Here is a 15,514-nt window from a genome sequence, read left to right as displayed (position 1 = left end):
GTAAGGAGAGGCTGCTAAAATCTCAGGGCTGGGACGAATGGAGACCTTACTGGCGCCTGTTCAAGTAAATTGATGAACAGTGGGATGACAGTGATACAGTGATGCAGTATATCACTGAAACCATTTGTAATTAATTTTTGCTTAAAATCCCATACCTTTGGTCCCAAATGCTACAATTTTCTTAGTATTACAGTAGTATTTTATTGAGTCTATCTATATGCCACAACTTTTTGATCTATTGATCTTTCACTGAACATTTATATTGATTTTTTTTATTATTAGTGACACACCATGGGGTACAGTTGTAGATTTACAATTTTTGTGCTTCGGTTTCGATTATACAAGGATCAAATACCCATCCCTCCACCAGTGCCCATTTTCCACCACCATGGATAATATCCCGCCCACCCCCATCCCTCCCTTCCCACCCTGCCTCTGTGGCAGGGCAATCCCTTGTGTTCTCTCTCTCCTTTTGGGTGTTGTGGTCTGCAAAAAAGGTACTTTGAGTGGCAAACATGTTCCGTCCATAGTCTACTTTCAACATGCATCTCCCCTCCTGGGAGGATCCTTTATTTGGTGCTCCCTTCTCTATCTGAGCTGCCCTTTCCCCTAAAATGCCCGGCTGGCCTCTAAGCTATGGAGTAATCCTCCTGCTGCTGATCTCAGCTATTCTTGGGTATTAATCTCATATTTTGTTACTTTATATTCCCCAGATGAATGCAGTGTTTCTATGTCTATCTCTCCCTTTCTGTCTCATTTCGCTTAGCATGAACATTACTTTCCATATTGTACCACTTGTATCTTTGTTTTAACTTTTCTGAAATGCTGCTGTGAATATAGGGGTACAGATATGTTTTGAAATTAGTGTTTGTTTGATTGGTTAATTCCTGGCTTTGGAGCAACACCTGGCAATACCTAAGAGTTCTCTCTGGTTCCATACCCAGAGATCACTGCTCACTGTACTGGAGGACCCTGTATAGTGCAGGAGATTTAACAGGATCTTCTGCATGTAAGACAAACACTTTACATGCTACACTTACTGTTTGGCTTGAAATCGATGTTTTTATATCATTTGGATTTGCACCTAGAAATGAAATTTCTAAACCATATTGAATTTCCACTTTGTGTTTTAAATTAGAACATTTTTATGACTCTTGATAGAGGCTACACTAAATTTACATTGCCACTGACATTGCAGTAGTGTACCTTGTCCTCCACCTCCTCGCCACATGAACTTTTTTTTTTTCCGTTTGTCTATAGTTCACCTATGTCTTCTTTGGAAAAGTTTTCAAGTTTTTGCCCACAGTTTTTATTCGATTTCTTTTTGAGTTATATGGCTTATGTATATATTTTGAATAGTAACTCCTTTTTTACATATCTGATATGCGAATATACTTTTTTCATTTGCAAGTTTGCTTTTTTGTTTTCACTCTTGTTTGTTTCACCATAAAATATTTTAATTTGATGAAGTCTGTTTTGTCTGTGCTTGCTACTGCTTTCCTTTCTACAGGAGCTGAGTGAGTGTCCAAATCAGCATCTTTGAGGTAGAGAGCCCAGACTGTATCACTTTTCTTTTCTTCAATGGATATTATAGTTTGAAGTCTAATATTCTTATTCTCCAGTTAATTTTGACTTAAATTTTGTGCAAGGAGTTACTGATCGAGTTGCATTTTCATTTTTGCATGACTCTAATTTTTCTTAGCAGTGTTTTGTTGAAGAAACTTTGCTTTCTCTCTTGGTCTTATTTCCTTTGTTATAGACTAGATGTCCACATATGTGTAGTTTTTTCGAAGTTTTCTATTCCATTGGTCTGTGTAGCTGTTTTTGCTCCAACACCATGTCTTAATTGATACTGCTTTATAATATATTATTAAGTCAAAGATAAGGTTGCCTCCTTGTTTCTTTTATATGAAACTGCTTTTATTTTCTGGAACCTTTTATGCTACTATATACCATTTACAATTACTTGGTTTATTTCTCTGAAATATGTCATTGGTATTTTGAAAAAGTTGAGTCTGTAGATTGTTTTTTATATGAATATTTGGGGGCCAGTTCCAGCATTGTTCCGAGCTTATTTCTGGCCTCTGTACTCAGGAATCACTCTTGGCAGAGCTTGGGAGACCTGGGCCCAAACCTGGATTGATTGTGTGCAAGGCATGTGCCCTTCTCACCTACTCATCTCTCCAGCCCTTAAAAAATGACTATTTTATTAACATTTAAATTTTTCACCTAAAAACGTGTAATATTTTTCTACTTCTTTGGGATTTTTTGTACTTAATTTAGCAGTGTCCTTAATTTTTTTATTCTATCAGCCTTTCACCTTTTTAAAGGTTTATTCTTAGATATTTTATTTATTTATTTTTTGCTGCAAAAGTAAGTTAGGTTGTATTCTCAATTTCCCTTTTCTCTAATACATTGTTTCGGTGTATAAATGTGGTATTATATTTGATTTTGTATTCTGCTTCTTTACCAAACTCATTATTTCTAGTAGTTTTTATTGGACCACCTACTTTCCTTTAGAGAGAACACAATAAAATGGGACCAAGATTATTTTTCTTCACCATTCTAAACAAGTAACTCTTAGATTTATGATTTTTTAAATAAATATGAATTTAGCTCTATTTATTTGTTGGTTTGGGGACCACACTCAGCTGTTCTCAGGGCTTTTCCTTCAGGGATCACTCCTGGTGGGGCTCAGGGGACCATATTTTGGGCCAGAGATTTGAATCTGGGTTGGCTTCATTGAAGACAAGCACCTTACTTATTATCTTGCCTGCTCCTAAATTTCCCATTATTTTGATCAGTACTTTTTAATGATTATATTAGAATTATTAAAATATGTTAGTACTATTTAAAGTTTTATGGTGATTCCAGGATCACTTATAATTTCTTTGTTAACATCTTAAAATATGATTTTAATATTTCCTATGATTAAAAAGATTTTCTATAATACTGATTCTAATATTTGATTTTACAATTTAATGCTTTAGCATTGCTTTTTTGTGGTCACAACTTTGGTTTTCTTTTTTTAAGATGGATTAATGCATCTTAAATATTAAAATGTATTTCTTTAGAATATACCTACATTTAGTAAGAAGCTGTTTGAGGCAAATGACTGAAGTTTAGCAGGAAAAGCAAGAGGCTACAAACAGGATTTCTATCCCTATTGCTTAAAGATTGCTAGTCAGATTTATGCAAATTCATAATTTTGATAGTGATTGATACTGTTTAAAGATTATAGATTTTCAAGCTTCTGAGTTGTTGTTGTTGTTGTTGTTTTTAAAAAAATTTTTGAGTGCCATAGCATTAAAAGATTTGCAATCAATGGCTTTCAACTTGTATCAGTCAGGTTAGGTAAGCTTTCATAGCACGTCGTTTTCTTCTGAAATTTGAAGAACAAGAATGACTTGATACTTGGATATGAGCCAGAGACGATGAATTTTGTGGAGACCAGGGCACAATTGGAACTCAGGCAAAGTTTGAGTCCTGTGTGATGTAAAAAAAAGTAGGTAATAATAATAATAATAGCTGAGTTTGGGATATACCAAGAGGGAAAGTTTCTAGAAGTTAGAAAGTCTAAAAGGTTATCCTTAAGGAGTTTGGGCTTAGTTTTATTGTTATTGTGGAGAAAGATGAGAGAGTTGAGTATTTGCCTTCACAAGAACCCTTTCTAGAGGACAGATTTTTAAAAAGAGAAAGAGAAAACAAAAATTAAATGACAGTTCAGGTAAAGAAAAATGCTGAAAAGAATTAGGATAGTAGGAGTGGTTAATCTCCAGCAAGAAGTGATTATTAAAGACATTAAAGATTCACTTCTGTTGTGGTATGTTAGAAATCTTACAGCAATATGATTACCTCAGTTTTTTAAATTTTAAATTTTTTAAAATTTTTATTAGTGAAACACCCTGAAGTACAGTTGTAGACTTACAAATTTTTGTGCTTGGGTTTCAGTTATACAATGATCAAGTGCCCATCCCTCGTATATACTTTTTATTATAATATTTAAAGAAGTTAGAATAAGATAAAACTATAGCACTAACATGTGGCTTACATTGGATGGGTCACGTGTTAGGAAATTCCAAAGATGTTGGACAGAGTAGATAGCTATTTTGAACTTCTGAAGTATCATTTCCTTTTAAAATAAGAACTGAGGCACGCATGCCTAGTGTATGGAAGGAATTTGGTCCCAGACGCTGATTCCCTCCAACAGCTGCCCAGTAGCTCTTATAGCCACAGAGTATCACTGTATATGACTCCTATGGGGAAAAAATAATAGAGGTAAAGGAAATGTGTGTAATATATTTCAGCTCTTCTCTAACACTTGAAAGTATACCAAGATACACTTGACTAGTATTCTATTTCAATTATTCTTTGATTTGATTTGGGATTTTTTTGTTGAGAATTTTAAATATTGGGCCAGAAAGAACAAAGGGAAAAGTGCTTCTTTTGCAGTGCAGTCAATCCCAGTCTGATCTATGGCATTGCATAAATATGATTCCACCAGCACTGTCAGGGTGCATGACCCAACCCCTTCTCACGAAAAATTTCTTATACACAAACAATAGCACAGTGGGTAGTGTTTGCCTTGTACACGGCCAACCCGGCTTCTGTTCCTCCATCCCTCTTGGAGAGCACGGCAAGCTACTAAGAGTATCCCACCCGCACGGCAGAGCCTGGAAAGCTCCCCGTGGTATATTCAGTATGCCAAAAACAGTAACAAAAAGTCTCACGATGGAGACGTTACTGGTGCCTGCTTGAGCAAATAGATGAACAACAGGAGGACAGTGCTACAGTGCTATTATACACAAAAAACTATTAAGTGTGGGTTTTGCGGTATTCTAAATATTAGCATTTTTGGATTTTTATCATATTTATAGTAAAATAATAAACATCAAAGTAAAATGATAGTTATTGCAATAAGTGTAAGATCTGTTTTTCAAAGACGTTATAGTTGTTGCCTTTTCAATTTTATAACCATGCCTAAGTTGCTAGCCAGCTTAGAGATCAGGAAAATTTCAAATCCAAAGAAACACAAGGAAAGCAGAAGGATAATAGAATATTTTGAACACATGAGAGTGACAGGGTGCTCTTCTGAGCTACAAAAGTAATGGTCTAGTGCTTAAAAGGCAAGTCACATTTACCTGACTGTCTACAGATGGAAATCATTATCTTCTTGCGGTCTCACCACTCCTGAACCCAGAGCACTGCATAGCTTCCACAGTGTTCATGCCATCTTTCATCTTGCAAGAAAAAAACACCAGGTTTGTCATCCAGCACTCATTCTTGGCTCTGCAGATGACATCCTAGGAACCATTTGGATTTGCTTCATCAATTGCCTTGGACAAGATGCCAGGCACTTGGTGTGCTTCAAAATCAATTTCTCATCAACCAATTTCTCCCCATAGAGGGATTTGACACTGGTGTTATTATGACAAGTGAGGTCACCACAGTAGTACTTTATCCTGGGATAGTTCTGTGAAAGCATCGTCCTTCATAACAACATTCCTTCTCCTTAGTGCTCAGAGCATGAAAATTTTCTGGTTTTGAAACACCCCTCCACAAACAACTTGCTTGAAAGAAATACAGCACAAGGGTGTGTCATAGACTGTGATGTTACAGAACACAGGCTGACTGTGGCTGTGCCTCATGGTTTTTGATGACTGAAAGAATAAGCAGAGAAATGATACAGTATAATGCCTGGTTAATTTTCTGGTGGTTTTTCATCTGGAAACTCTGAAAACTCAAATTCATTTCATAAAAGTACCACTTTTTGTGTGGAACTACATATTTTCCCTGCGTTTATCTAGCTTTGGGTTTGCTCTGCTTTTTGAATATGTATAATTATGATTTTCACCAAAATTGGTATTTGCAGGTTTTATTTCTTCAAAAAAATTTTTGTGTATGTTTGGGCTACACCTACCAGTGCTTACTTCTGGGTTTGTGCTCAAGGCATCACTTCTGGTTGGGTCAGGGACCATCTGGGTTGCCAAAGATCAAACTCAGGACAGCTGTGTGAGACAGTTGTCCTACCTGCCATATTATCTCTCCAACCCCACTTCTGCCAGCAATTTTTAGTATAGTGTTTTAACATCACATCTTCAGTCCTGTGAATAAAACATGATATTAGAAAGTAGATGTCTTGACTTACCCACGTGTCCCTAAGGCTTTCTTTGTGGCTTTCAATATTTGTTTTGCTTAATTATTTAAATATTTGTCAAAGTTACTAAATATTTACTATTGATTCATTACATAATTTCTGTTTATTTTCAAGTTCACTGATTTGAATATTACCACTCTTGTTATGTCCACTCAGTGAGTTTTTATTATTTTTGTGTTCAATTTTAAAAGTTCCATTGTTTCTCTTTTATATCTTATATTTCATCATTGGGGCTTTCTTTTATTTTTTGTCACTCAAGTGTTTATTCCTACCATATTCTTTTGTCAGTAGCCAATTTATGTGATATGTTGAGTAGCAAGAAATAATAATTTGTGGAGATGGAGAGGCTGGGATAGTTCTGTGAAAGCATCGTCCTTCATAACAACATTCCTTCTCCTTAGTGCTCAGAGCATGAAAATTTTCTGGTTTTGAAACACCCCTCCACAAACAACTTGCTTGAAAGAAATACAGCACAAGGGTGTGTCATAGACTGTGATGTTACAGAACACAGGCTGAGCACAGTTACAGGAATAGCCCTTAAGCACCACCGGGTGAGGAACAAAAACAAACAGAAAATTGGATTATAATATGTTTGTCATCTATGTTTTTTTTTCTGACCAACATTATATCATGTATGTCTTCTGTGTTAGTATTAGAAAATAAATATTTAATGTTTACATGATACTCACTTGAATAATTATTTCAGTTTATTTATATCTTATTGAGCTGTATAAATTTTTTCTAATTCTTACCTGGCAGGGGATATACCATGAACACAAAAGTGGTTTTCCCAGGGCAAAACTTATCCATTGCTCTCTGGATGTGCTGACCCCTGTGACTTACCCAAATGTCAAAAGCTCAACTGCATAATTTGTGGTAGTGGGGAAACACATTCACACTTTCCCCTGGTTTTTTTTTTTACTTTTTGAAAAATTGTTTGTAGATTTTGATTGGGTCATCAACCCTATGAGAATTTTAGTAAAGTTTTTCTTTCACTAGGTGTTTGTATAGGTTACTTAAAAGAAAGCGAACAGAACAGTTGAATCAGACTACTTTTGAGATACTTGGTATTTTTAAACTAGAAGTTCCTAAAAGGCCATGATTTCCATTCTTTGGTTTTATATTGAGTCTGATAAGTTTTATGTTTGTTTGGGGTTCTTTTTTGGGGGGGAGGGAATAGGGGGCAGTGGGAGGCACACTTAGCTGTGCTTAGAGCTTACTCCTAACTCTAGGCTCAGGAATAACAACTGACAGGCTAAAGTGACTGTATGGAGTGCTGGATATTGAACTTGGGTAAGCTGCATGCAAGGCAAGTGCCCTGCCCACTGGACTATCCCTCCAGACTCCAGTTTTGTGGGTTTTTTTTAAAAAATATTTTCTATATCATAACAAAATGCTCAAGTACCTGATATGCTTTTTCCCTTACTTCTTGAAGTATTTAAAATTATAATGGTCAAACAACATATGTTGTTTTTGTTCTATTATAGTTCACAATGAAATATTTTAGAAGGGATGAGCTCTATAGCTCTCAGTGGTTCTAAAAGTGTTCCAGGTTTCTGTCTTTGAAACTTAATATCCTTTAACTATTGCAGGCTATTTTTCTGTTTCTGTCTTCCCTCGTTTGAAAATTATCATTGCTATTATGAACGATGATAATACTTAAGAGTTTATACCTTCACATGATAGTTTCTGGTATAAATACTAGGCTTTCAATAATATGATGATGACATTTTAGGAGTCTGTACAGTAATAATATTGTTAATAGTAGTAGAATAGTTGATATAATGTTAATTCTTTTTGATAATGTTATATTTGTTGTGGTGATACCTTAAATTGAACTTGGATTCTTATATATTCAAACCAGGTCCTCTACTACTGAACCACTGTCCATTCCAGTGATGTTTAATTTTGAGTTAACTTCTTAGAAGTTATGGTGGGTCAGGAGATTAGGCATATGAAGAGGACGGACATCAAATCTTTATGTTGCAGATGGAGATGTTTTATGATTGGCCTCCCATTTTAAAGTGTTCATAATCTTCCTTTCTTGCTGAGCCACAGACTCATTTCATTGAATTTTACTTTGCTGTCAGACCTTGTCTTGACCGTGGGATCCCAGCACTAACATCATGCTATCGATGCATGATAGATATATATTTAGACAGTAGTGAGTAAGATTGTGACAGCAGATCAAAAAAGGACACTGTATTTGTAGGCAATTTTATCTTTAGTTAAGTAGAAGTATTTTTTTCTTACTCTTAGAGTAGGGGGAAAAAGAAAAGAAAAATAGAAAATAGGAGATAGCAAAACAGAAGTGAGATAGTAGAGTGGGTTGGGTGCTTGCCTTGCATGCAGCGAACCTGGGTTCAATCCCTGGCACTCAGTATGGTTCCCCAGGCACCACCAGGAACGATCCCTGTTTAGAGAGCAAGGAATTCTCCACCTAGGCACAGCCAGGTATGGCCCCAAAACAAAATAAAAAATTTTTGAGTTTCCTGGTTGTTTTAAAAATGTAGGGTAACTGATAAGTAATAGAGTAGGAATGCAGAAATGACCAAAAGAGTAGAACTATTAAAATTACTCTCAAGGTCTGAATAGATAATAAATTTAAGGAACTGAAGAAGGCCATCTCAACCATTTTAATTAGATGGGTGGGTAGATTGGGCATATGACGTTTGTTAGGCTTTAGATTTTCTAAAAGAAAAGAATTGTTTTCCTTAGGTGGCAAGCTCCCCTTGGTGTATTCCATATGCCAAAATCAGTAACAAGTCTCACAATGGAGATGTTACTGGTGCCTCCATGAACATTGGGAGGACAGTGCTACAGTTGTAAATTCTAGCGAGCACCAAGTAGTCTATTCTACAGTTACCTTGTTTTGTTCTTATTCTTGTTGCTTTTTCCTTTGGCTCAAACACAAAAGAGAACTGAGTATCCAAGGGGCAATTGAAAAAGGGACAATAGGTAGATGATAAGATGTATCACTTAGCAGTCTCCTAGAGCATATGTTTAATTCAGTTTGCCAGGGTTGAGGTATTTGCTATGTGTAATTTAGAAGATGTCCTCCAGTTGGAAATGCAGTTTAATGATGATGCTATGTGCAATGGTTCGAAATTAGGAATGAAAAACCAGGGATGGGTAAAAGTTGCCTCCTACTTAAAAGTTGAGGAGGAACATGTCAAAGCCAGAATAAATAGCTTTGCCCATGTTACTCACGTGGCTATGTTACTAAGTGATGTGAGACAGCTTTTAGAACAATAGTTTTACGAAGTTTTAACAACAGTAGTTAAAGGGTGCCTTCAAACAAAGTCTCTCACAGAATCCCAAAATGTGAAGCAGATAAGAGATCTTTTTGTACAAGTAGGAACCATGTGAGCTAGAGCCATATCTCTGCCACTTCCCTCCTTGTCATTTTTCAAGGCACTTAAAGATACCCAGTGCTTTGCAGAATATTTTAAAAGGTAATATTTAGTAGTATAAAACCTTGAGAAATATCTTTTATTATTTAAGTATCATCAATAGTAACACATGGTAAATCATTTATGTTATAGAAAAACATTTATAGTGAAAAAGAATCTTCCCATCTTAGATTTCATTTCTCTAGTCCCTTTACATAGAAATAAACAGTTACCAAATACTTTATATTTTTCCAGAAATACTTTGAGCCTAGATCTATAAGGATATATTTGTTGATTAATAATATATTGAGCTCTTGCTATTTTTAGTGTTTCCCACTTCTTTACATTTAATAAAGTGGTATACATATACCTTATACTTTAATGACAGCTCTGTAATACTCTTTACAATGTCTTATTGATGAAACATTTGGTTTTTAAAGTCTTTTTGCACTGATGGGTTAAGGTAATTGATTTTTACATAAAATATTTTTTATGTCTAAAATTTTCCAATTGGATAAATTGAAGACTCTTTTTGGTAAGGTATTTTTAAGTCTTACTCTGTCTTTCTTTTGGGGGGGAGAAAGGGGGACTACCAGGTGCAAGGCAAGTACTCTGCCTGCTCTATTATCACTCTGGCCACTGCCCTTCCTTTTCCTTTCCTTCCCCTCCTTTTTCCTTCACTCCCCTGCCTTCTTTTCTCCTTTCCCTCCCCTTCCCTCTCCCTCTCTTACTCCCTCTCTGCTACCCTCCCTTCCTTTCCCCTTCCCTCACTTCCTTTTCCTCTCCTCTCTTTCCTCCCCTCCCTTCCCCTCCTTTCCCTTCCCGTCCTTTTTCTTATTTTCCCCTTCTTTTCTCTTTTTTCTTTCTTTCTTCACTCTCACACTTCCCCTTCCACTTCTCTTCTAAGGCTGTATATGTGCAATGCATACATACCTCTGTGTTAAGTATCAAGCTCTCATTTTGTTCTCTAAGAAGTGTTATTTTCCCTATTTAAATAAGCAGCATTTCTTCCTCAACAAAGGGAAGTTTTTAACTTTGTATCAGTTCATCAGATATATAGTATTTGTCATCTCTTTTCTGGCATATATCTCTATAAGTACCGTAAGTAACACGACTGTTCTTTGCTCTGCTTTATTTTCTCAAAACACTGTGCATAGTTTTCAGTTACTATCCAGAAATTGTCTTAAGATTCTGATTGACTTTACTTATTTTTCTTTATTAAACAATTATCTAGGTGTTTTTGCTTATTCTGTGGGACCCTTTGTATTATATATGAGAGAATAATTAGCCACACTTATCTCTATTCTACTAGCATATTCTTTTTACAAACTTCTGTCAATATTTATATTCATAGCCTTTCCCTATGGTAGATCCACACTTATTAAATATTGCTCAAACATTCTTTCATATTCCTTCTACAAATTTTCTTATATCTTAAAATAACTTCTTCCTCAGATACTTTATTGCAAAGAAAGACTTAATCCTTTAGATAGACAAGGGTACTCCCTGAATAGATTATTTACTAAGTACTATTAAAATCAGTGCTTTACTCTTGGATAATGTTCTCATCATCAAGTCTCCAGAGGTATAGATAAGACAAGAGTAAATCTTTAAAAGATTTAACAGAAATCTGTAATTTAGCATGATACATATTTGGAGGTAGAACTAAAACCAGTGGAAGAAGGATAAGAAAAAGGTAGAATTAGATTTCTAAATATTTTAACATGCTGTAAAAGTTTTCTAGTTTTTTTAATTACCATCAAGTTGAGAAAACTTTTAGAGGAACTTGAGGGGTACTTTATTCAATCTCATCATTTTTCAGATAAATTACTATTTATGGTGACTTACTCTAGATCACGGGCTACAGCACAGAGTACCTGCTTGCTCATCAACATTTGTTTGGGGATATAATTATTTAATTATTTTACGGTGGTAGTTAAAATATGTTGAGCAGCAACAAAATTTTATGTACTTATATGTTAAGGTTGGGCTGGAGCGATAGCACAGTGGGTAGGGCATTTGCCTTGCACAAGGCTGACCCAGGCTTGATTTCTCCATCCCTCTTGGAGAGCCAAGCAAGCTACCAAAAGTATCCTGTCCACACAGCAGAGCCAGGCAAGCTCCCCATGGAGTATTCGATATGCCAAAAACAGTAACAACAAGTCTCGCGATGGAAATGTTACTGGTACCCGCTCGAGCAAATTGATGAACAATGGGAGGATAGTGCTACAGTGCTATACTTTTTGACAAAGTGACTTTCAGGAAATATGGATGAATAAAAATTATAAATAGAATACTTTTCCTACGAACATATTAGGGTGATTTTGTTTACCATTTAGAACATTATTTGTTTATTGCTTGATTTTTGTTGCCACTTAATATACTAAATTATTATTTGTCCAAATGTGCAGTTGCTTAGAAGTAATATAAGAAAATAGTTGTATAAAAGCAATTCCTCATGGACCAGAGGAATCTCTGTAGGGGTTATGGTACTTTTATTGCACTCTGCCAGCTCTAGTTTGATACCCAGCACTGTATATACTCCTCTAAGCACTACTAAAATTAAGGAGTGAGCCTTGTACGCAGAGCCAGGAGTAAATATTCCACATCTCTGTGTATGCCTCCTCACCCTCACCAGTTGCTGAAAATTTTAGGAAGAGAGGGAGAGAGAGAGAGAGAGAGAGTAATATATATGTTCTTAAAACAAATCTAAAAAAAAAACCCCAAAGCAGTAATTTAGTATATCCTATTGTTATTCCTAATTACATTTTTCATTTGAGGTAACATTGTAAAGGAAAAGTAAAGTAAATCAAATCTGCTTTTTAATCTATAAATTCCAGAGAACCCTTGGTTTTAGCATTGTACATAAAGACACTCTTTAGGAAGGCTTCTTCCAGGATCTGTCTATCTGTATTATATATATGCATATATAACCAAATCTGTTTTTACTTCTGGTTTTTGAATCTTTATTATACAACTGTATTTTCAATGCTTGAAAAATTGAGCAACAGAGACAGAGGGCAGCTGATCATGTTTACCTTTTGTCGCCAAATGTCTTGCCCTTTCCTGTTTGCACCTGTTCAGTTTTACACCTAGCAGCTGTCAGCTTTCATAAACTCTATGGTTACACAAAAAGAAACATTCGATATGCATGAATTTAAACAGTATTATCATTAACAACTGATCATTGGATCTTTGAATGATATAGAATGCCTTTCAGGGAAAAAGTTGTAATTCTGATTTTTTATCTGTTTTTAGATAATTGATAATAGATACTGTCTTACTAAAATACAATAATTCATTTACTATAAGTAAATGCCTATCAATATTATTAATTTTAAATTCTATGAAAAGCATAAAATAGTACACTTTAGAAATGCTGATACAAAAGATAGATTGAATATAATTTTACCATTTATCATATGAGCTTTGAGTTGTCAATATTATCCTCAATAACTGCATTACTATAATAATATAGAATTACACCTTAATAGAAAGTTTTGTTTGAGTTTATATTTTAGAAAAAAGTTACTCTTGGTTAAGGACTACTTCTATAGATCATGGAAAAGATATACAGTGACTAGAGCTTTTTTTTTACCATAACTCATTGTCATCTACACATTTTTTTTTCTGTTTTCCACATAAATAAATTCATTTTGCACTGGAGTCTTGGGCATTCATTTTCAGATGTGGTAATACTTGCTACATGTGATCACTGTATTAAACAAGAATTTTGAAGTTAACTTTAGAAAATGTGCTCTTGTAAGGCATTGAAGGACTTACTAATTGCTATTTTTTCAGGCTTTGTGCGTGGTGCTTAGGAGAGTCATGTTATTTAGTCCATTTATTTTGATTTTGTGACCTCTGGAGAGACTTTTGCAACAAAGAAACAGTTGTTTGTGGTTTTGAACCTGATTGGAAGGGTTGGAAAGAAAGGCTGTTAGATAGGAGTGTAAGTATGAGATCTGGGTACTACTACCATAACAGAATTGGTGATTCAGTGGTTGAGACCTTGATATATTTTTGTTAATAATACTTCTCTTTTTACCACTTTCATTGGAGTACTAGGATTTACAATACTGTTAAACTTTTCTTGCATATTTCTGAGTATATTTCTTTCAGATGAAGTGTTATACCACACTCAGTGGTGCTGAGGACTTACTCTTTCCTCAGTGCTCAGGGATCACTCTAGTAGGGTTTGGGGAACTTTACGTGGTCTAGGGGATTGAACCTCGCTTTGGCTGTGTAAAAGTTAAGTGCCCTATCTGCTGTACTGGCACTCTAACCATATTTATTCTTAAATAATCTGAACAACTAGTTTTCTGCGAAGTTTTTGTAGTACTATGGATTAGAAATAACTTGTGATAGTAATTACATTGAACTGAAAATTAGTGTATTTTTGGTCTTTTTTGTGGTCCAGCTTATTTTGAAAGTGTTAAGGTCGAATACTTTAACTATTGGTATTCATATAACTATGAGACTTTTGTTTTTTCTTTCTTTTTTTTTTGTTTTGTTTTGTTTTGGGGAAATACTCAGGGGTTACTCCTGGCTCTGCACTGAGGAATCACTTCTGGTGGTGCTCGGGGGACCATATGGGATGATGGGAATTGAACCCAGGTCGGCCCTGTGCAAGGCAAACGCCCTACACGCTGTGCTATTGCTCCAGCCCCTTGTTTTTGATTCTTAATACAACTCCATCTGTCTAAAATAATGTATTACCATGCCAAACATACTCTATAAATAGATATGACTCTGAAATGTTTGCATCAAATTAATAATATAATATAAAAATATTGTAAGTGTTTTTTACTGCTATGCATACACATGGATAATTATACAAACAGCTGTTCACTTATTAAAAATAATATTTGACAGTTATTGAATACCAGGTACTCTGGACTTATATTATCTCACCTATTCTCCCACTTATACCTTCATATTACTTCTGAGGAAATTGAAAGTTCACTGAAGTCTTGTAGTTGGCTCAAGGTCATGGTTAGTAAATGCCAGATAGCTTCTGAGCATAGATAATATCTAGTACAGTGCATTCTGCATTTTCATTTCTTCAGGTCTGGGTGTACATGCTTAAACTCTAGTGTAGTGTACATGTACCTTTTGAGTGCTTATTAACTTTGTTTTCTTTTTTCCTTTGTTCTTTATTTGGAAATAAGTTTACACTTAAAGAATCAAAAAATGGCAGGAAGTTCATATATATATATATATATATGTTTTACCCATCTTTCTCTAATCTTAATATGTTGTGTAACTATGTAATGATTAAAAAATTTCAAAAGTTAGAAAATTAACATTGTTAATAATAGTTGGAAATGATTATGCTGGACAAGAAGTGAGTGTTAAAGTAGGTAAAGGGATATACATGGCAACCATTCAGTATCTGTATTGCAAAGCACAATGCCCAAAAGAAGGAAGGAAGGAAGGAAGGAAAGAAAGAAGAGGGGGAGAGAGAGAGAGAGAGAGAGAGAGAGAGAGAGAGAGAGAGCGCACCTGGCTGTGGGTGGGTTCAGGGAGATGGGAAGGAAATTGGTACACTGGTGGAGGGATGGGTGTTGGAACACTATGTGACTCAAACCTAATCATGAACAACTTTGTAAGTGTCTATTACAGTGATTCAATTTAAAAATATATTTTTAAAAGAAAGAAAATTAACATTGTTATACGAGCTACAGAATTATATGTATTGCACCCATTTTTCCATCAATGTATTTTTTTTCTCTGTACCAAATGGAAACCAACCTAAGATTCCAGGTCACATTTTGTTGTCATACTACCTTAGATTCCTCAGTCTTTTCCTTTTTTTTCTTTTATGATATTGATACCAAATAGTAGTGGATTACTTTGTATATATTCTCCTTCAATTTGTGGAAATAAAAATTAAGTGTTAGTGGGGAGAGTAACAGAGAAATGGTAGGCATTTTAAGGACATCAAATGATATTTATGTTGATG

At 35.0% G+C, this 15,514-nt stretch overlaps 1 protein-coding gene and 1 non-coding gene across 16 annotated transcripts in view; both read left to right on the top strand.

Annotated features, from left to right (window-relative positions):
• BAZ2B (bromodomain adjacent to zinc finger domain 2B) overlaps positions 1-15,514 on the top strand; it is a 407,328-nt gene that overhangs the window by 265,739 nt on the left and 126,075 nt on the right. The gene's annotated exons all lie outside the window — the stretch shown is intronic.
• Positions 6,902-7,064, top strand: LOC130019888 (U1 spliceosomal RNA). Its single transcript, XR_008791940.1, has one exon. It is a non-coding gene; the product is annotated as a U1 spliceosomal RNA (small nuclear RNA).

Source organism: Sorex fumeus, unplaced genomic scaffold (genome assembly GCF_029834395.1).
Source record: "Sorex fumeus unplaced genomic scaffold, SorFum_2.1 ptg000009l, whole genome shotgun sequence".
NCBI lineage: Eukaryota > Metazoa > Chordata > Mammalia > Eulipotyphla > Soricidae > Sorex > Sorex fumeus.
This window is presented reverse-complemented; position numbering and strand designations above follow the sequence as displayed.